The sequence below is a fragment of the Pholcus phalangioides genome, unplaced genomic scaffold (assembly GCF_987345545.1).
Source record: "Pholcus phalangioides strain wild (caught in Gottingen) unplaced genomic scaffold, Ppha-v1.0 ptg000001l_1, whole genome shotgun sequence".
In the NCBI taxonomy this organism is placed as follows: Eukaryota; Metazoa; Arthropoda; class Arachnida; order Araneae; family Pholcidae; genus Pholcus; species Pholcus phalangioides.
This window is the reverse complement of record NW_028301594.1, coordinates 20771439-20794754: the sequence shown is the minus strand read 5'-3', so window position 1 is coordinate 20794754 and position 23316 is coordinate 20771439. Positions and strand designations below refer to the sequence as shown.

Below are 23316 nucleotides of genomic sequence, written 5' to 3'. Positions count from 1 at the left end.
ACACCATTTCAATACAACGAACGGCAGGATATATAAGTCTCAAATGTAATTTTTTTTTCCATATAACGAGTATCCTCTTCGTTTTCCTTACGATGTAACCTCCCCCGCCCGTTATATCTGGGAAGGGGCGATATGACGTCTATTTCTGATGGAACGATGGGGGTTGTTATAACGAACGTCGAATGTATTTTATATTTCCCTCAATTTTCATAGAAGGTGAGGTAAGAGTCATTTGAAAATAATACTCAAACACCAAAAAACTAATATTTTTCATGCATCGATGAGAAAAAAATATTTTTTCTCGAATCTGAAATTTGCCCCCCCCCCCCCAATTCATTTCATCACGCTCATTACGAGATCATTTAACGGATGACATCAATATGAAAATTCCTTTACACATGCGAAAGAAAGAAAAAAGAAAACAAATTTTTAATCTCTTCAATAAGTCGGAAAATTTGGCACGTGGCCAAATCATTCCGGATTTTTACATATTATTATTATTATTGTTATTATTATTTCTTTTTTGTTAATAAAGTACATTACATTTTTGTTATAATGAAAATAAAAATTTCAGCATAACTTAATTAAGATTAGATTAAGCTCTCGTGGTGCGTAAAACGAATTAAACTCATTCCGATGTAATTCTATTTTTTTTGCGTTAAAGCTTTTTAATTTAAATGATTTTTCTAAGAGATTAAAAACGAGACGTGGAAAGAAATTTATAATGGTGCCGGCTCATCATCGTCAACCAATTCATTGGGCAATATTTCTCATATTTTTAATTAAGTTTTATTCTAATACCTAGGTAAAGGTTATGAAGAGTTTTTAATATTAATACTGTTTCATTCATATCTTTTTTTCTTGTTTAATTTATGTTATATATACACGTACATCTGGGAAAAGCAATTTTATTCTTGATTCTGAGTTCAAATTACTCTTTTCATTATCACCGTTTTTCATAATCTTTAGTTTACTTTTTTTATTGAAATGTCCGTGACAATGTTTTAAGGAAGTGGTTAAAAAATTTGTAAATAGTTTTTGTATGCATGCATATTTATTCTTATGGACTTGCTATTCTGTTATACAAATTTGTATAGATATATATACATATTTAATAAAATTCTGGATGCACCCATCTTTCGGGAACGCTTTGATATCTCCTTGAGATGGGAAGCGGGATGTGTCCGGTCCTTCAATGTTCAATGCATGTTTATATTTTAGTTTCAAGTCAAAATACAAATATGTTCACTACATTTGTATCATACTTTCAATAGATTTTGCATGATATGAATTACTTATTTTTTGAAAATTAATCAACAATTCAGCTAATCAATTAATGAAATATAGGAAAAACTGATGTGGAAAAATTCAGTTTAATTGATAGTTAAATGTAAATTAAATTGCTATTAATTATTAGTTAGCTATTATTTCAGTTTGCGTATAAGTCAATAGATAATGAAAGCACATGTTTCGGTTTTACATAGCTGAGTTGACTGTAAATAATTAAAAGTCAGTATATTTTGTTATATATATTAGTTAAAAATTAAAAGTTTCTATCTAAATTATTAGTTAAGTTTTATTGTGTGTGTGTGTGTATCTTCCTTTTATACCTACCTATTAGCAAGTAATTTTACTAACAGATCAGAAAATTTCAAACGGCAAATTATGAACAGTACACAGTACTAGGTGACTGCTTTCCTTCGGGATACTTGCTGTTTAAAAAGGTTATTTTGGATAAAACACATGTGGTTTTGGTTTTAAATACGGTATAAAATTAAGAAAATAAATGTTACTTCATGAATATTTTGGTAAAAAAAATATATTGTCAATTTTCAGTATTTGTGATAGTTATGTTAAAAGTTTAAGAATAAATACTATGGAAACTTTGTGAGATATGGTTGTATACGTTGAAAAAATACAAAATTTTCGTTAAAAATACTTATATTCTAAATTCAAAATCATGCAAATAAATACGTTCCGACGTGTAGTGAAAAAACAAACATCTCCAGAAACGCTATTCAAAAAGATTTCATTATAAAACTTCTAGTTATCGTAGAGACAAAAATAAAACAGTTTTGGATTTTAGAATAACTGCACTTTTTCAAATGAACAAGCAAAACAAAATTTAAAAATTTTGAAGAAATTCGACATCTGAAGGTAGGCAGTCACCTTATAACTTTAATACAAAATTATTTCAAAGGACCCCGAGAAATTGATCCCCAAAACAGATGCTGCTGCTCCATATATTAATTGACTCTTTAATCAATTCCAATACACTGGGAGAAAAATTCCGTATTTATTATATAGGTGCACTGATATATTTGATCCTTCTCGGACTGGCAGCATGAAAGCATGAATGCTATTCATCCCGTGAATTTAATTTGTTTTAAATTGTTTTCGTACAAATCCTGATGTGAAATGTCGGAACGGAAACTGCTTTCACATTAGTTTCATGAAACAAAATGCCATTTCTCAAAGTTTTTTCTTTCTTAAACAAAGCTTCTGGCAGGAGAAAAACACGTAAAAAAGAGTGAAAATAGCTTTTAAGGAATTTCATGCTTCAGCAGATTTTAAGGACTTTTAGAGTTTAGAAGAGGAAATTTGCGTATTTTGCACCAGCAAGCTTCCCCCCTTCTATCTCAGTGAAACCTTTTCTTATATTAACTTCCTTATTGTGTTTAACATGTGTTTTCTTATTATAATCAAAATAGCTCTGTATATTAGATTTAATTTTGAAATTTATTGAAAATTATATTTCTGGTAGAGGACATGACATGATGAGGGTTATTATATTTATGGAATTATTATGAAATTATGAAGTTATATTTCTGGTAGAGGACATGACAAGGTGGTAGACATGAGAGAGAAAGAGAGAGAAAATAGAGAATTAATAATTGCTACTTTTATTTCAAAAACAACCAAATACATATTTGAAGAATTCACAATTCCAAATTTCAGACAAATTTTTAAAATCTAATTTTTATGAAAACATTAAAATTCACAACAAATATAAAAACAAGAAACTTTCAAAAGCATACATAATTGTTGAAAAATTATCATGATTTCAATAAGTAAATTTCACTTGATTTGACGCATAAAAATAATATATATAGGCCTATACTACAGTTTTTCTTTTTGTTGATAAACTTTAGAAAATAAATTATTTATTATATTAAATCAGAATAGCTGTATTTAAATGAACTAATTAGTGACAGAAGAACTGATCAAATCAATATACCCACGTTTGATTTTTATCACTGCGTACTTTTACAACGTTCCAAAAGCCTATAAAAAAGAAACATTCTTAAGCATACTGAAATTTATCAGGAAATCTGTCAGAAAAAATATTCAAATTATTGTATCATTAATCATCGATATTCACACAGTTAAAATTTATTGAAAATATCAAAGCCAAATGATAAATTTCTTTAAAGAAACGTTATTTTGTATTGCACTTGAATTGCATCGAAATTTTATTTGAAAAAAAATATCGAGGAGAGAAACTCATTAATACCTATAATTAGAAATAAATTGAAAATACTATAGTAAGTTCGAGAATATCAAGATATTTCTTGAACGCGTACAAGAGATAAATGATCTAGTAATTTGATTACTGTAATCTCAAGAACGTCTTTAAAAAAAACCCCCGAGGGAGCAAATTATTCATAATAAAACATCCAAATATGCAAATTTAATGACTGATCAACTCATTTAGTAAGAAAAGCACTAATTCATTTTAAAACTCGAAAAAAAAAATTCAAATGATAAGCCATTGTAAAGAGATGGGCAAAAAAAAAAATAATTAAATAAATAAAATAACAATTTAAATACCTTTAAAGTCTTGAACCCAAGCATTTTTTTTTGCTAATAACAAATATGATAACGTGCATTAAAATACGGTTTTTATAGCAGATCATCAGCGTTGTTGTATGTGAAAATCGCATTTAATGCCTGGAGCAAATATAAGTTTCCTTTTGAAAATGTTCTTAAGAGAAAAAGTACTGTAAGTTTGCGTATATATATGCGTACCCTCAAGTCAAAAACAAAGTTTTATTTCATTTTTTTTTAAAGTAAATTTTCACGAAATTTCCAACGGACAACCCTTAAAACGACGCTGAAATTTTTTGTAAGGCCTGGAAAAAGGGTGAAAAAAAAATGGTTATTAAAAAATTACTTCGGGGCAATTTTTCCCCACCGTAAAGGGAATAAAAGTGATTTTTCCCCCATCAGAGTCTTTTAACACCTCCTCGTTTTATGATAGTCAAGATTTTATGTAAAAAGAAAGAAGTCACCTTTTCCTTTATTATCGCTCATGAGCTTTGTGTCCATTTACGATATAAAGTCTTTAAGAATGAGAAGAAAAGATAAGAAAAAAAATATATATATAAATTATAAATAGTTTTTATCGCCGTGTTTTAATGATATTCCAAGTGCATGGAGTTCATATACAGCGAATGAGTATGTATCATAGCGATAGAAGCGATTTTTTTTCTTCTTTTTTTGGAAATATTCTTTTGTGCAGTTTTTCGAGGAAGCTCACGAGAAAACTATTCGGGGAACTTTTTTAGCGGGAGTCTTAGTTTCGTAATGAATATTAACATGAAATAAAATTTTTGTTACATGGTCTTAGGAATAAATATTGGTGTGTGGATGAATTCGTATGTGAAAGTCTTTTATAACGACAGTTCACATTCAGAGGGAAGATTGTCGTTGAGATGGACTTCTCGTTCTAAACGAGTTAAAGTTGGCGGTGAAAGCCCGAATTTTTTCGCGATTTCACGTTTTGTTTCAATATTTTTCACATTTGAACGAAATCTGAAGTCTCGTTTCGATTGCTTAATTTTTCCTTTTTCTTTCTTCAGCAAAAAAAAAAAAAAAGTGTTAAAAAATGAAGACTATCTCACTCATGCAATTTCGGTGTAAAAATGCCGCAAGATCTGGCAGCGAAAACCACCTTACGACAAAGAGACTAATTAAGACCTGTTTGTCCTGTGCCCAGTTTTGGAAGATTTCAAAAAAGGAGAGAAGGTCCAACCGACACTCCTGCAGATGAAATTTTGTGTTTCTTCAACTCTTGTATAGATAACTAGACGATGAGATACAACATGGACTCCTCTCATCTGTTTGGAGGTACTGACATGCCCCGTTTATAAACACCTATGAGTAGGGTGAAGAGAAAGAAAAAGTGTCACTTTTTTCCCGGTAAATTTTATGTATAATGCTTAAAGTAAGGAGAAAAGAAAACATGTTGTCAGCCTATTGAGAGATGTTCACGAAACAGAACTTTGATTGTTACCATCACCAGAAGAAAAGCCCCTGACATGATTGAGCTTTAACTGAAATAATCATGATGCTAATCATTGAATCAGAGGGCTTCATCTGAGTTGTCAGTGGTTTGAATGGTCGGTGGTCAGTGGTTTTAATCCTCAATAGTTTAAGTGAGCACTATGACCCCTACAAGGGTAGGGCTGGCAGGGCTCTAGCACGGGGCTCAGGACAAACCTCTTTTGTTTTTACATTAGAAATTCACAATAAAGGAGGCCCCACCAAAGATATCAGTGTTTAGAGGGGAACCTAGGTACTTGATGATGGGGGGGGGGGGGGGAATGATGAGCACCGAGATGCTCGTAGTAAAAAGGAAAAATGTTATTCTTACATGAATTGTGCCCTTTAATTTTTTTTTATAAATGGGGGGCCTTTTATATTGCCTTTTATTTCACATGCACAGATCTGTGTCTTTGCTCGCAGAATTTTGATATCTGTGCGAAAGGATAAAATAACATGCTACTTTATAAAATATGTGGAATTTTTGTCTACGCAGCAAAAAAACTCTGTAAATGAACACATTCTCAGACACTAAACGTCCATATTTTGTAAACTTACTAATAAAAAAGGTGCTTTTTTAAGCACTTTTGTCTACAACCAATAAACGAACAAAAATAAAATTTCATCAGCAAAAAATATTTCTTCTAGAAAATATTGAAAACAATTATACAGTTCAATATTACATGTGAGAAAGACATTAATGAAGTAGAACCTCTTCTGCCACCTATCAAATAAAACTGTTACAATTCTTTGATTGAAATCAGCAACTGGATTCTGAATAATGTGCTGCATGAAAAATGTAATATGATATGATATTAGTCAATGTTTTATAAGCCAGAAAATTAGTTAATTATCAAGTTTGCTCTGAACTTTTAACAATTATTATTTGTATGTGGTAAATTAACATTAGTATTCTCGCAAACCGTAACCGTCCTTAGCTGTTATATTATTTTTGATTTTGATCACAGGTGACATAGTTGCAGTTTGCAGGTTATACAAACGTTTTTTTACCACACACAAATAACAACTTAAAATTTCAAGGCAAACTTAATAATTTAACTAAGATTATTGCTTTAAGAATATCAATTGATATCATATTATGTTGGTTTTTAATGTGGTACATTATAAAAAATCTGGTACATTTTTAATTGAAAAAAATTGTAACAGTTTTAATGGATAGGTGGCAGAAGGGGTTCTAGTTCACATTGATATTTCTCATAGGTAATACAGGGTGATTCTAAATTCATGGTGGGGGGGGGGGACTAAGAGGTGATATAAGACAACTAAACAAGCATTTTTAATCACAGAATGTGCGGTTGAATCGCAATGGCAAAGACGGTAGAGGGTGTTTCTAGAGATGCACAACAACACTTCACCAAAAACAATATATTTTTCCGGCGGATTTTCTGCGATATGTGGCATCAACCATTCAAGAGTGCATATGCACCTTCGGATTGGATTGGAGTTTGTTTTTTATTGGTGCAAGGACCAACAAGGTCATGCTGCGTCAAACAATTACTAAACGGTATAATGACTTGTGGTAGAATTTGCATGACCAGGTTGCACCATGAGAAGGCCTACCTCATTACGATTGCACCTCATAGCCTGCACCCTGGTCACGAGCATTTTCGTACGCAAGATCAACTTGTAGAGGTGCACATTGGGTTTGGGGAGTACAAGGAATTTCTCTCAGAGAAATTTTGAGCCACTAAGCTTCAAAAAGCACTTTGAATTAACAGAAATTGATAAAGATAACATACAGTATAAAGTAATTTTTTTCCCATATTTTAATTTTTTACTGAAATATTTCGAAACATTTTTAATTTTTCATGGTCTTGGGGGGACGGGGGACGGGCCCATCTATGTTCTCTCCTGCGTGAGCCTCTGGTCACAAACATGTGAACTCAAGAATGTCACTTCGCTAGAAAATTTCGCAGCAACGTATGAATTAGAAGGTAAGAAAAACTTATTTTTTTCTATGCTACGCAAAATAACACGTAGAAAATAATATAACAACATAATCACGATTTTAAAAACTATGAAATAAGGAGAGTGGTTTTTGGATGTTCAATAAATAATTTTTGTTTCTTTGGATTCAGAATAAATATTAATTTATTGATTTTCATGTTTTCTCATAAAAGTGCGCAAAAGCTCATTTGTGATACTTGGTTGAGAAAGAATTTTCTTCAAATTATTTTTATTAAATTTTGTATAGAATTTGAATGAGTTTTATGATATATATATCTGATAAAGAGCTCAATTAAAATTTTCAACACATCTCTATTATTTTTTGTAGCAAGCAAAACACTGTCTGAGCTTCAAATATGAAAAAATAAAAATTTATATCAGGGATTATATTCGCATATTTTATTCGTCTTGTAGAAGTGGAGCATAACCAGGAATAGGTAGGCGTATTAGATGCCCAAGGAGCGAAATTCACCCTTTGCTCATCCAAAATCAGGGTGAAAACAAAAATTTCTTGGGTGGCTAAAATGCCTCTGTTTCTACTGTAGAAACAAAGGCGCAAATTTCTTGCGGGTCAAAGGGGCCCAGAATCCGAATCAAATGACTTTCATAAATTCTGGATTTCCATTTAGATGCTGGGAAAAATGTCTTTCAATTATTTTTTCTTATTTTTAACTAATCAATTCTAAATTTTTATTAGTTCTCAGATTGTTTCTTTCATTACGCCCTAATTTTTATCAGTTTTGGAATTGTTTTTTTCCCATTAATTGAAATTTTCTTAGAGATCCTGAATTTCATTAAAATTGTTTTCAATTTTCGCGTTTATTTATATTTAATAGTTTGCTTAATTTTTTTTTTCTGGGTATCCGAGATCTTTGAATCCTCTCCTGGCCCAATTCCGCTGTTCTGGTAAGAGCGGCTCTGGTACAACTTCAGGGGGTACTACTGTAGGTGTGGAGCAAGTTTTCTCAAGACGGGTCAAGAAAATTTCTTCTAACCAAAAGAAGCCTTCTCGATCACATTACAACCTTTTAAAAACCAGGTACAATTTTCATTAGATGATCGTTGTGATTCCCGTCATGCAAAAGGAAAGAAAAAAAAAGTCGTATAATGTCGCACATGACAAAAAACCAGTTTCAGAAACATCTTTCCTTAGCAAAAAAAAAAAAAAAAAAATATGAGAGAGATCCTATCGATGTAATTAAGGTTGGGTGGGGAAAACGACTCTCTCACACACACACACATGCACATCATCATCATGTCTCTGACTATTTTTGGCAACGAAACATGACGAAGAAGTTGGGAGAGAGAGAGAGAGAGAGAGAGAGAAGGAGGAGGAAAGGAGAATAAATTCCTCCGAAAATTATCAGTCGGAAAATATTGGGCCTGGGTTGGTTTTTGCCAATCTGAGCCCAGAGGATGGCTCCGCGCTGGACATATATTACAAACTATCTCCCAACTCTCCCTCCAACATCAATGAGTATCATTCCGAAAAACTTTTTTTACTCCTCTCGCTCTCTCTCTCACCCTAATATCTGGACGATATTTCAACGATGGGCACCTCATAATTATCGTTGTAATTTATGGCGTGTCTAATTTCAGGTACCAGTAGATATGGAAGGGCTGCGGTATAAAAATCAGACATTAGTCTTCAAAATATAAAAAAAGGAATAAGAAATTAATGACTTTTAAAGACTCGTTAGACTCTCAATTTGGCCGGTCATTTGTAGGGACCGGTTACCCTGGATCTAATCCTTTGATTTCCCGTGTCTTCGAGATTCTTTAGGGCGCTGTATCTTAGTGTCATTGGCTGGAGGAGATGGATGTACGACCAGTTTTTAATATCACCGCTTACCCGATGCTAAGATAAATGGATCCAGGATGGGTGTGGTGTATATATTTGTGATTTTTCAAAGGTATGCGTTTTTGGACCGGTCTGTTCTGTCCTTTTTGAAATTTATTCTCTTCGGTCCCGATAGAGGGCCTCATTCTTTTTTTTTTTTGGTATCCTTGGGACCGCTCCGAAGCAGCAGCAGCTATTACGATCGACCGATATTAATAGTCTTTTTCTTTCGACTGACTTGTTATTATTATTATCGTTTCAGAGAGTATAATGGCGGTTTGGGTTTTGCGTGTTCCTTTTTGCACCGGCGATGAGTTATCAGTTCGAAACAACGCACCATGTAGGCCGATAATAACCCATTCTGAGTGAAGCGAAGGGAACGAATTTGAGTAGGATGCGTTTCTTGGAAACATCTTAAATAAGTTGTTATAGATAAGATGGTTGTGCATTAAATTAAATGCTTGTTTTTCTTCTCTGTTCTTAGTAGGAAAATTGCTCTGTGAGCAGAAGCCCGGGCCTAACCTTCTTTAGATGGATTGTAAGTTCAGAATTCATCTTAGTTTCATCACGATAGCTTTCCGTGATGAGATCAAAACATACCATTTATGAATCCAATCGGAAAGCGTAATTGACCTGTTGTAAATTTTTAATGATATTTGAATGTTTAAAGCCAGGTTGGTTATAATTACACCGGGAGGAGGGGGGGGGGGGTGATTAAGTTGGTACTGGTTGCCGAATTCAGCACTACAGAGGGATACCAAAATGCGTGCTAATTCGATTTCGATTTTTAAAATCTTGACTAATTCAGTATTTTGATTCTTTCTGTGTCTTTCGCATTCATCAGTAAAGTCAAGAAGTAACGTATTCTACCAATACCACGCATGAAAATTTTACTCAAATCTGAAAAAAGAAGGGCCTCAATGATTCACCCCCGGGTTACTGACCTTTACCGAACATATTCGGGTCGAGAGTGAATGGTACTGACAGACACATGTGAATAAGCTATAATAATGTGAAACATTCAACATCCAACATCACGACCAAATGAACTGGGCGTTATTATACAGTATATTGTTCAGAAAAAATAAAGTTGTATGTATTCATATGCTTATAGAGCAACGATTGTGAATTTTTTTTTATATTTCTACTGAAGAAACGTCGATGCTTCATGGTTGATTTATAATAAAAAAGTGAAAATAGTAAGGTTTTAAAAATTTTTAATATTACATAGGAGAAAAAACGAGGATATTATTGATAACTATAATATGAATGAAATAGACAACTTTTTGTATAGGGTATTGATTTTCAATTTATTCACGAGTACTGTCAATTATTCAAGATGATTTCATTCATTCACACACACGCGCGCGCGCGCACGCACGCACGCACGCATAATAAAAAATAAAACAACCAAGTCAAATTATTAAAAAAATGTTTTTTAAATAAAATTTGAAGGAGCTCACATCTCGGAGACAGTTACGGACAAGGCCGCAACTGGGGGGGGGAGCAGACAGGTCTGATACCCCGGGTGCCAGGGTGCAAATTTCACCCTTTCATTTCTCCTTCAACATTAAAAGGGGGCGGTAAAATGCGTGCTCGCCCCGGCTGACCAAGCATCTGGTTGCGGCTCTGGCTACGGGTATCACTGATTTATCACGAATAGAGCCCGGATTATATGCTAATACATATGCACATATGCATCTACATGTTTTAGCCCCAGCATTAATGCATGTAAGTGCCTAGAATCAAAGAACTTTCAGAATAAATGAATATTTTTGAAGGTTTAATTTAAATTATTTAATAATTTTTCAATCGATTTCTCAAATTTTATGTATTAGTGAAGTTATTAATAACATAGGCTTAAGGAACCTCCCAGTAGTTAGCAATAAGTCTTCTTCGGAAATTATGTAGCGTATTAACTTCATTTTCTTGAGTAAAAATGAAATTGAAAGCTTTACTGTGTGTGTGTGTGTGTGTGTGTGAAATATTTTACAAAATTATCTACCAATTTTGCAATCATAAAAAAAAAATTGTAAAAAAAATCTGTACTCGGGGAAAAAAACCATGCTGTCTTATATAATATTAATTATATTAGTCATCCATGAATCACTCACTTATCGAATTCATCAATTTCATCAATATATAATAACAAAACTTTCACGGAAAAAGTAAAAAGATCTTGATAATTATAAAATGTATTTAATACCATCACATTATTCATAGAAACGAGAGATTTCGCAAATGACATGTGAATCAAAATTAGTCTACAAAAAAAAAAAATCTTTTTGAAAGCTTTTATAATTTTGTTATAACTGATTCTGAATATCACTGAAAATATATTTTCAGTGCTGATTCCGAAAATTCAATACATTTTTTTCCATCACGTAAGGTTTTTCTTTTTCAAGAAACGCCTTTAATATTCTAGTTTAAATAACTCAAATCAAAATATTTTGGAATTTGGAATTTTTATTTTCGATTTATCACCTCTGCCATTATAACGATAGGCCCTAAAATCACTGAATTATCTCTGGCAATGATTTACTATTTTTGAGGAGCTTATTTTCAACGCAACATTTCACCTTTTGCTAAATTTACTGTACAAAACTACTATTATATATTTTTTTTATTTATTTTATACCTTACATTTTACTATTACTATAACATACATTATTTGCTTTACAAAAGTAGAAAATAGCCCAACAGGTAGCAGCATATAGGAATGATAGAAGAACATTTAAATACCATGTTTCTTGATTGACACTCAAGGGAGTTATCTGCATTTGAATTTTTGAGAATGTTCCATTTTGGAAGGAAATGAATGAAAATGTTACCTTTTTTTTGATTAAAATTTGAGCTGGTCAAGTCTGATAAAATTGGACATTTCTACGCCACCTGTTGATTCTATAAGGTTTTACCTAGCCCAGGAAGGCACCCCCTTACTTCTCTTTCGTGATTAACATAAAAAACACGATCATTCTACTGTGGAACCTCCCATAACGGACACTCCCGTTAGCGGACACCTATCCTAAGAGACATTTTTTGTGAATTACGACAAGGGGACTCGGTGAATTTTACTTTCCATTAATGGATACTTCTTGTTAGAGGACAAAATTTTGGGTCCCATGGGTGATCGTTATAGGGAGGTTCTACCAAAAAATACCGAAGTGAATGAACGCGATGGGTATGTTCCTTTTTAGTAGAAACGACTAAAATTGTAATTTTTACCAAAAATATTTCCATTGGAGTAAACCTTGTTTCATAATCTGATAGACCTAATCCTAAAGATCCAGAAACCGTTGAAAAGTGAATTTCGAAAAAAAGAAAGAAAAAGAAAACGTTTTGCCCTTTGAAAAGGATAAGCTCCTCATTTGCTTATAGTGCTCAGTTTCAATGTGATTTGTATGCTGCTGATGTATTAAAATTGAAATTTAACTTTCACTTCATTTCAAAAAAGTAGAGCTCACTTAACAAAACCAATACTAGATTTGGAATCGGCACCCAAAAATCCCCATAAAATTTACAGGAATCACCGTTGGAAATGATTCACTATATTTGTTTATAACGCGCAGTTTCAATGTGGTTTATTGTATTGCTACCTTATGCATTACTATTGAAATTAAATTTTAATTTTATCTCCAAAACCATACGTGATGTCATTTTTTAATTATTTTTCCAGTAATTGGCATCCAAAAACTACAAAAAACACTAATTATATTCATCGCAGATCTGTGTTATCCAAATCATTCGGGGGGAAATCGAATTAATTAGGTTGAATATAAAACTCAAATGTAAAATTGCTAAAATTCGAGTTATCCAAACATTCGAATTAACCAAGTTCGCCTGTATTTTATGAAGTCGCAGCGGTAGTGATATGGGGTTAAATCCAACAGTAGAAGGTGAAAAATTATAATAACTCTGTGTTATTATCTGAATATCTTTGGGAAAATGCTCTCAATGAAGGGAAAGACCAACAAAAGTTTCCTTGATAAGGAATCATATGGTGGATTATGACCGAATTTGTACATGTGCGTGTGTATAAGTGGTGCTAGGTTTCTTTCGGCAAATGGAAACTGAATCACAAGTGAAGAGAAGTTATAAAAAAAAAAAACGGAAAAAGAAAATTAGAGAGGGTATTAGTGCACATGTCATGGTTAGAGTTGAAAGAGATTTTGTTTTTTAGAGCTCATCAATCATGTCAAGAAAAACATTAAAAAAAAAGGAAAGCAATGTGTAGTAGTTATCATGCTACAAGTGGAGATCGAATTACTCCTCTGGGGGGAAAAATACCACTTCTGAATACATATTAACTAATTTGTACTCGTCAGTATTCAGACTATATCTGACAAATAGCGAGTTTAGAATAAAGAAATAACAATGAGAAGAAGAGATCAATGGAGATTATTAAAGCTGTAATTAAGGAGGGAATTGAATATAGTTATTTTTAACATAATGATTACAATTATCCTGGTACGTGATTAAGTTCACGGATTTTTGTACAGTAGCACGATGCATTCATTTATTCAGGGTTCGGTTAAGGTTATACGGGTATGGAATTGCATTTTGCAGCAAATGCATCACTATCGTTGTCAGTGAATTATTCAGGAGCTTGAATCCAGAATATGCTTGTCAAATTGAGAACAGGTCGGTATCTTGGAATTTTTTGCTAAGCATGTATGGTTCTGTGTACGTAACGCATCATAATTATCGATTCAAGACTGCGCTTCATTGCGCTGCCAATATACAATTTCCTATGACTTTTCGATTCATTTTTGAGTAAATTTAATGAAAAAATAATTAAATCACTAATGAACTTGATAAATTATTTGAGCCAGTGAGTTTAAAAATGGTGAAGAAATATTCAGAAACTAGAAAAATATATAGAAGAAAATGAAAATTTGGGTTGTATATGAATGCGGTAAATAGTATTTATAAAAGTAAAGTTTTTTTTATAAAAAATGAGCATGCAACCTGCAGTGATTATGCATAATAGCACATTTTATTTATTTTTGTATTTATCATAACATTGGAGAATTTTTGAAAGTGGAAAATTCGGTTAAAAGAAAAACAAGATAATGTACAAATTTCTGATGAAATTTTTTTGATTCCGTCAGGATTAGGAAACGATGCTATAAATATATTATAACTGTATGGAGCGGTAAATAAAATAACAAATTCTAGTGATACGTACGTACATATACTTCATATATACATACGTACATATAATTCATATATACATACGTACAGATGGCGAAGTAAATGGCGGATCGCGTGTGAAGTTGGTATCTTTAAAATGATGTGCGAAAATATAATTTACTGTTCACTTACTTTATGATCAAGAAAAAAAGAAACAAATTTACTTATCGAATTCTTCAAGTACAGCACGGAAATTTGGTATCATTATTCGTTATTACTGTTATATTTCAAATTGAATGTTCTCCGAAATTTACAGGTAGGAATGTTACGATTATGAAAGTAATTAATCAGCTCCCCCACTTTTAAGCTAATTTTCGAAATTAGAAAGCTAATTTTCTCACAATTATTTTATGACTTCCAAAGTTCTTTTTGAACATAATTAAGTTACGCTTGAATATGATAAACCATTATTTTACCCTTCAGATTAAGTACGTTTACTTAATAGATTCAGTGGCAACAATTAATTATACAGGCTGTCTCAAATTGTCTGTACAGCAGATATCTGCAACCATCCGCTGACAACCATCAACAGTCAAAAACAGTCAAACATCAAATAACGTGCAGTTACTGAAAATATCAAAATTTGTTTGAGGGGTCGTATAAATAAAAAGCAATAAAGAAATTAACTTTTTATACAGTTTTCGTGTGCTAAAAGTTACAACTATTTAAATATAGATAATGCTATGAGAAGTCATTTGTAAAAAAATTCATATTTTTAAACGCAATATTTATCGAGATATTGCATATGTGAAATCACTATGTTTGTGCAACCTATCACTGTGTTGGCAATTTTTCATTGGCTCAAAAGTTGTCATATTTAGGGACTGCACACAAATATAATGAACTCAATCTTTTCATTTTTAGATTCAAAACAAATAGCAATTACATTTTGACGATAATTTTGAAAATTACAAAATTTTTAATATTTTGAATTAAACTTATCAACTAAGCATTGTTGGAAATGGGGAAGGGGGAAATGGACATTTCATAGAAAAGGTGGGATGACCAAAATTACGAGAATATCTCGTAAAATACGGGCCATGTGGTCACTCTTTATATGCAAGTTTATATATACGTTTCTTTCCCTGTATATCATGACTGAAACGGTTGTGCAAATGTGCACTCCAGATGTATCACAGTGCTGCAAGGAATTATATTCCTTATATGTCATTTAAAGTTGGTAAGAATTTCACGCGAGAATTTTCAGAAAAACATTGAATGTGTTATGCTAATTTTGTACTATTTTTGTGAATTTAAATAGCTTTTAGCACTAAACCAATCTGGGAATGTAATTTTCGGCAGGTACATGCATTATACATGAAAAATTCAGCTGTGATTCTCTTAATTATTTTGCAAATTACGGAACATAAAATGTTAAAAAAAATACAAATCATCTGTTAAAATTTCAGGTGAATAAAACTTTTGTATTACAATATGCAAATGCAACTATTGCATCCATTTAAATAACAAAAAATAAAATAATATCAATGGCAGATAGTCTACTACCTCCTAGTTCCCCTTCGAAGTCAGAATAGGAATATTCCGCCTAGGAAATGTATGGTTGGCCGAAACAGAAAAAGAAATATTTTCCTTATGAGAATATGCCAGGTAATTTATATCCAACAATGATAATATGCAAATTGCTGATAGCATTTTCTTTGATTCCGTCAGCATTAGGAGCAGTAGCATTATTTATTGTGATTTCGCACGCAATATCCAGGGAAATAAAAGTAAAAAAACCACGTACATTACATCAATGGTGGGTTTCGCGTGAGCTTGGCGGTCGTGATATATATTACCATTTAAATTATTGTTTTATGGGCAAAGTTGATTACATATATTGCAACCCATAACCTGGAGCTTATGTTATTACTGAAAACTTTTTCTGTTCTCATAAGGTAAAAGAAAAACAGAATGGTAATAATATTAATAACAAATAAATAAAAGTAAAAAAAAACTAGTTCTCTTTCTGGCAATGGTAATGTTGTTCATGATCATTTATATACAGATACATTCATTTTTATTTCACCGTTTTTTCATCGATGAATATTTCTGTTGCCAAGACTGGAATTCGATTTTTGGGGATGATATGGGGAAAAGAAACGATTCTCTGTATGAAAGAATCAATTCTTCAAAAGAAATTGGATTTCTCTCTTATTATTATTCTTTTCTTTTTATTTAAATATCTCTGATTGTTTCAGGTTTTTATTATATTGATAAGTGATCGTGTGAATTCGGTAAGTATCATCATGCATTTTCTTAAAAATTCATTTATCAAAAATATTTAGTGATTTATTCTCAAAAATTTTTGATAAAAATAACGGATATTTATTACTGATGTAACCATATGATCAATAATTATTTGATAGCACGAATAGTTACAGCACATAAATATTTTAGATTTATTTATTGTCTGATTATTGTTTCTTTAGTTTTTTTTTTATTTTACAATTATTGTATTTTCTTCATCCATTCCATGCCTCATTTTTCATTTGTTTCTGAAAATTTTTCAGCTAATAACCTGAACGCACCTGACATCTAATTTACCAAATTGAACATGTTATTAGATTTACGATAACAATAGATAATAAAGAGGCAATATGATATCTATTTATTTACTTTTGTGTGTAGGCTACTTGAGAATTTAAGAAATCAAATTAAAAAGTATTAAAATAAGCTAAAGAAAAAATGTTAAATCCGACAACAAATTTAATGTCTATGGCATATTTTTTTTATTATCAGGATTTTTTTTTTTGCATACTAAAAATATTATTTAAATATTTTATAACTTGGGTCATGACTTAACCCTACATAGTCCCGTGTACATTTGAATATAAATGGCAAATACATGGTTAAAAAAATTGGCTAAAATTTTTATACAGTCCCCTTGTCCTCCACTTTTCAATTAGAAGATTATTGCCGGAGACCAACAGAAAAAATTTTATGTTTCTAAGCACAAGATTCATTGAGATATTTGAATTAAAAAAGAAAAACAGAGAAAAGTTATAAAAGAACGGCAAAAACAAGCGAACAAAGCTCCGTTTCCTTATTTATGCTGTCCTTTCCCAACTTTCCTCTGCTTTGAATTCGAATAACTCAGCAGTCTTGTACTTAGAAATGGAATTTTTTCTGTGCGCCTCAAGAGATACAGGGAATGGCCTCCGCCACAAGGGCGGGGCTGACAGGGCTCTAACTCTGGGGCCCCGGGACAATTCCAATAATTTTTTGCTTTTCACGATATGAATTAACTATAGAAGGGCCCATAAAGAAACGGGGGGGGGGCGGGACTTTTCACGGGGGGTCCGCAGAAGATTCCAACCTGGATGCACTGCTCCAGGATGTGGTAACCCGTGATACAAAGCAACGACTTTGCAATTAGAAATTAGAGGACAAGGAAAGCGTATGAAAAAAAAATTATATTTTGCATTTTGTGGCACACTGTATTTTCACTCTAAAAACTGATACAGGATAGTTTTTTAACTCCTTTTGTGAGCATTTTTTAAATTCAAACCATACCTCTACCACGGACGGTTGATGAGATAAAGACCACATTAGCACTTGGGGGACACCCCTGTATACATATGTATATAATATCTGTGATGAAAATGATGGAAAAATAATTGCTGCCGCTGATTGAAGTGAATATACTGTATTAGTACAATAATCAGGCACAATATTAAAAAAAAAAATGTTATTGATTTCGTCGGAAATAGTAACAATTTTGAGACAAAAATTATAATAAAGGACCGAAAAACAAAAATCGAGTTTTTTTTTCTTTTTCTTTTTCAAATTAATAACAGGAGAGAGAGAGAGAAAGATTTGAAATCAAATTTAACCGTTGCCTAATACAGGGGTTGTTAACCTGTGATCTACGGACCCTTGGGATGAAATCCTTGGATCATAGAGATGAAGATCTCATAGGTTCGTGAGCCCAGACAAAAAAAACAATAGAGTTATTGTCTTCACATCATTACATACTTTTAAGAATATTTGTTGTCAAGAGGTCTTATAAAATATTTTTTGACGTTTGGTAAATTTCACATCTGCAAACCAAATCTCCAAAAACCAATTTTTATATAAGCACAGTTCAGACTTCTATTTCTTAAATGGGGCTTTTTCGAGTTTTCTGTATTAAGAATGGGCATTTCAGTACGTAGAAACAAAAATTGGACATGTGTCCATTAATCGAAACGATGACCCTCTACACCAGGCATCTTCAACCTGTTGCTCACGAGCACCACAGTACTCCCCTGAAGCACCCAGAGTGCTCGACGCTTGTGTCGGATCTTGTGCTCGCGAGCATTTTGCCAACATTCCAATTTAATAAATTGTATTCAAGGTTTAAAGTCATCCTGATTTCATTCATACGTAGGGTCATACGTGTCGTAAGGGTGCTCTTTCTTTGATGATGGGTACAGGCAGTGGTCGCGACTAGGAAAAGGTTGAAGACCTCTGCTCTACACTAAGCTATTGCTGAGTTAGGAGGCTGTCTATTGCTCAGTCCCGTTCAGTACAAGGAGAACGTATTGCTCTACGGTTAGGAAATATCTGTCATCTGTAGCTTAACCTATTGATGCCGGTTGGTAAAAAAATTTGCCATTCGGCATTTTAATTGTTTTCTTTGCTAATAAATTGTGGGACTGATAGTGATAGGAGTGGTTCCACTCAGTGTTTTTTCTCTTTCTAAGAATCAAAGTCGTCTTTAATGGGTTAATGGTAGAGCACTCGCCTGGACGCATTATTCTATCCTATACACAGGATTTTAACATGGGATTACCTCATTGACCAAGATCACTATTACGTCACTAAAAGACGATGCGGGGCTAAAGAGACAAAGGGTTTAGACAATGCTTTAGTATACAGTAATGTCACGGTAAATGTGATAAATCGGCTATTATGCATAATCGCCTTCGTAAGTTTTACCGACGATTATGCATAATACCCAAGAATCGTTGGCAAATTTGATTAAGTACTAAAAAAATTAATTTTTCTGGTGATTATACATGATATCCAAGCTTACCTGGCTAATTCAATAAATGCTTGAAATTTATCGCTTGTACCGGTGATTATGCATAATACTCTAGATGATGAATTTGATAAATATGAGAAAAAAATCCGAAGTGAGTCTAGTATGTTTGACCTACTCCGATTTAAAAAGAGCGTCACAATCCCTGAAGTAGATTATTCATAATCACCGGTAAAAGCGATAAATTTCAAGTATTTTTGAATTAGTCAGGTACGCTTTGATATTATTTATAATCACCAGTACAAATGAACATATTTTTTTTAGTATTTAATCAAATTTACCAACGATTCTTGGGTATTAAGCATAATCGTCGATAACAGTGATAAATTTATCAAACTTATGGAGATGATTGGCGATTATACATAGTAGCCGATTTTTCACATTTACCGCAGTATATACTGTGTACTAAAACATTTTGAACTCCTTGCTCTTTAGCCCGCCTCGTCTTTCAGTGACGTAATAGTGGTCTTTTCCAATGAGCGTAACCCAATGTTAAAATTCTATGTATAGGATGGAATATCGTCGCCCGGACAGTGAGAAGTTGGTGGTTTGATTCTCCTACATAGGAATGCGGCTTATCAGTCCGAAATCATGTCCCTTTTGTATCGAATCATTCGTACTTCGTATGTGTGCATTTATCTAATTTGAAATAAGAAATTTAGGAATCCTTTTTTCAAGAACTTTTAAAGGTTTTTTTTTGTCTTGTTGGGTGAATATAAATTTAAAATAATTTCTGTGATATATACACAGGAATAATAAATTTTAATTCATATGCATTCATTTCATTGCCACAAGGACCGCAAGAAGTTGAGAAGCCCTAGTCTGATAAACAAACCATTATTTAAAATAAAAGCAAAATCGTATACTCTAAAGCAGTGTTTCTCAACCTTTTTGAACCCAAGGACCAGTAAAATGCTTGAAACAAATTGGTGGACCACTTGTGTCCCGTATTACGGGACAATCATGTAATTTGGGTTGTACCAATTATTTTATATATATTTGTCCCATTTTTCCTGTTTATTTGAATTTGAAATATTAACTAAAGTAGTGGGAACGCGTCATTTTCACAATAGTATATAAATTATATTATGACAATTATTGAAAAAAAATATAAATATGCATCTCACATATTTGCCAAGTTGAACGTTTTTTTCCCCAATTTTAATAATAATTGGTGACTGTGATTTTTTCCGGCACGGTTTTTGGTGCCAATTTCGTATGTTCCGTATTTTACTCCATTTAAGAGATTCAAGTTACTGTATTATTCTCAATGCTTATTTTTCTCAATTTTTTTGTGCACTACATTTTTAACTTTGATTTGTAACAGTCGTTTATGTTCCCCACACTTCAGCAATTTCAGCGATTTGCTTTTGAGGTAATGAATTGCATTTTCGGCAAATTTTAGAGATATCCCTGATTTAAGATTGCTTTTTCCTACTATTTGAGATTACATACATCATTATTACTACATGCTATTTAGTTACATGTTTATACGTTATTACATGTAACGTATGAAGGTATAATAACTCCATATAGTGATTATTAATAAGCCTATCAACACGGAAATGGTTGAATAATTTTTCCTTTAGTTAGAATTAAATTATCAAGTCTGCCTGCTGACCACCTACACCATCGCCGTGGACCATAGGTTCAGAAACGTAGCTCTAAAGCAATGTTTCCTCAACCTTTCTGAAAACAAGACCCAGTAAAATGTCTGAAACGATTTGACGCACCACTTTTGTCCCGTATAACGGGACATTCCTGTAATTTTGGTTCTATCGGTTATTTTATGTATATTTGTCTCGTTTTTTCAACGATAGTTATTTTAATTTGTAATATTTGCTAAAGTCGTGAATACACAGCGTTTTTGTAGCATAAATTATATTGTATTGCAAAAACTAACATATTTATAAAATTTAACATTTTGTCAGCAAGTTCTTTTTTTGGAATTTTAATTACGATTGGTGATTAGTGGTGCCTACAACTGACCAAACAACTGACAGTGTTTTTGATGACAATTTACGATATCCCTTATTTTACGGGTTATCATTTAGGATTCCAGTTTTTACTGTATTTTTCCTCAAAGAAATACGGTCATCAGATCATTTGAATATTACTCTCTCGGAAATACATTTTTGTTCAATGCGATTTCCGCAGCTCTTTATTTCCACACTCTTGAGAAATTTTAGCAGTAATTACCAAATTAAATTTAAACTAATAAATTGCAATTTTTGGCAAAATTTAGCGATATCTCGTACAAATACAAATACAAATACAACGCCACAACAGGCAAACTGCCCAACGAGGTGGCTGACTTAAGAACATCATGGATCCCCGAGCCCCTACCTACTACTGCTACACCACACATGCACCCCCCCCCCCCGCGGAACCCCCCAACGAATCGGTACATGCGGGAATGTGCGTGTACGTGTAGTGCAACCTGACGTGAAGTTTGTTTCTGTGTAATGCTTGTTATGTGTAGTGCTGTCATCTGCCCCCAGTTTTACTAACTATGAGTGAAGTGTTATGGTTGAATGATTTATCGTTGTAAGACTGTTGCTCTCTGTGGCGAGACTTTTTAACGGGGAGATCGGCTCGCATTTGCGCCTTGAAGTTGGGAACCACAGAAAACCAACTTCAGCCGACCACCACTGTGGGGTTCGAACCCGGATCCTCGCATCACGAGTCCGGCACTATAACCACTCGACCACCACAGCGGCGTATTCAAGATTGCAATTTCCTGCATTCTCCTCGATGATGTATGGTGAATATGGAGGTATAATTTTATTTGAACTCATATGGACATTACGAATATCAATTAAAACGGGTGAATATTTTTATCATATCTACCTGCGGACCACCTATGCCATCGTCGCAGACCACATCTGGTCCGCGGACCATAGGTTGAGAAACGCTGCTATAAAGAGGAATTATAATGTCATTATTGAACAACACACTTATCTTTTTCCCCCCTCTAGTGTGTACCAAGGAGTTATTCAGCTTATTCTGTCTCAAAAGCTTGATACACTTGAAATAGGCCTCTTTATTGATATAGCCTTTCACTTTTCTTGAACGACAATCTGTATATCCGGTCCTTGTCAGGGCCATTTCAACGGCTTTTCTGACTAGAAAAACGGCCGTGCAATAAAGCGCTTACTTAATCCACGCACCCACGACTTCCTTGTCATCAACTTAAACCAAAAATAAGAAATATGAACGACACTCAAGCTTCTTATAATCAGTAAGAAAAGAAGACGAGAATCTTGAGCCTATGCTTAAAGAAACAAGCGCATCATTGTTTCGAGCACATCAAGCTGAAATGCAATTTTTTTTTCGAGCTCCTACTTCGTTTTTTTCTTGTATTTATTAACTCGCAAACCAGCACACATTACACATGTATTTAAGTATACTACTGTTTTTTTAAAAGGGCTTTATGTTACTCTAGACATTGTTGTATTATCAACCTACAGAAGTGTCTTTGTTTTTGTTCATAATAATTGGTGTGTTCGGGGGGATTAGATCCTGTGTGTGGAAAAAAATAAGACTGTTTCGAAAAGGGTTAAGTTTCTTAGAATAGCTTTGACCTTGCGCTTGTATAAATCTAACGTGTAATTGAAGAAGACAGTCGTGCCAAGGTCATTCCAACGAACACGCTAGGGCAATGGCGTAACCTGAATATATTAGATCCGTGTATTATATATATGCAATTTTTTTTTTTTTTTTTGCAATTGCACTTGAACACTGAGGGTCTGGAGAATCATTTTTCTGTATGTCCGCATGCTAATGCAGTAAAGTAAAATAAAAGATGATCATTGATTAATGTTTTCCCCACGTGAAATTTCACGTTACATAAAGAACGTTCTTGTTCTTTCGCTTAAAGGTACTTAGTTTGAGATTGCTAATTTCTCTCCAATAAGAAAAAGTTTTACACTAAACCCCATTCGTTGTTGATTACTCGATTTTA

At 32.9% G+C, this 23316-nt stretch overlaps 1 long non-coding RNA gene across 2 annotated transcripts in view; it reads right to left on the bottom strand.

The window, feature by feature from the left end:
- LOC149090042 (uncharacterized) overlaps positions 1–23316 on the bottom strand; it is a 105029-nt gene that overhangs the window by 57523 nt on the left and 24190 nt on the right. For both annotated transcript variants that reach the window (XR_016192675.1, XR_016192674.1), the window contains exon 2: positions 3243–3285. This is a non-coding gene — a long non-coding RNA (uncharacterized LOC149090042). The remainder of the gene's footprint in view (positions 1–3242; positions 3286–23316) is intronic.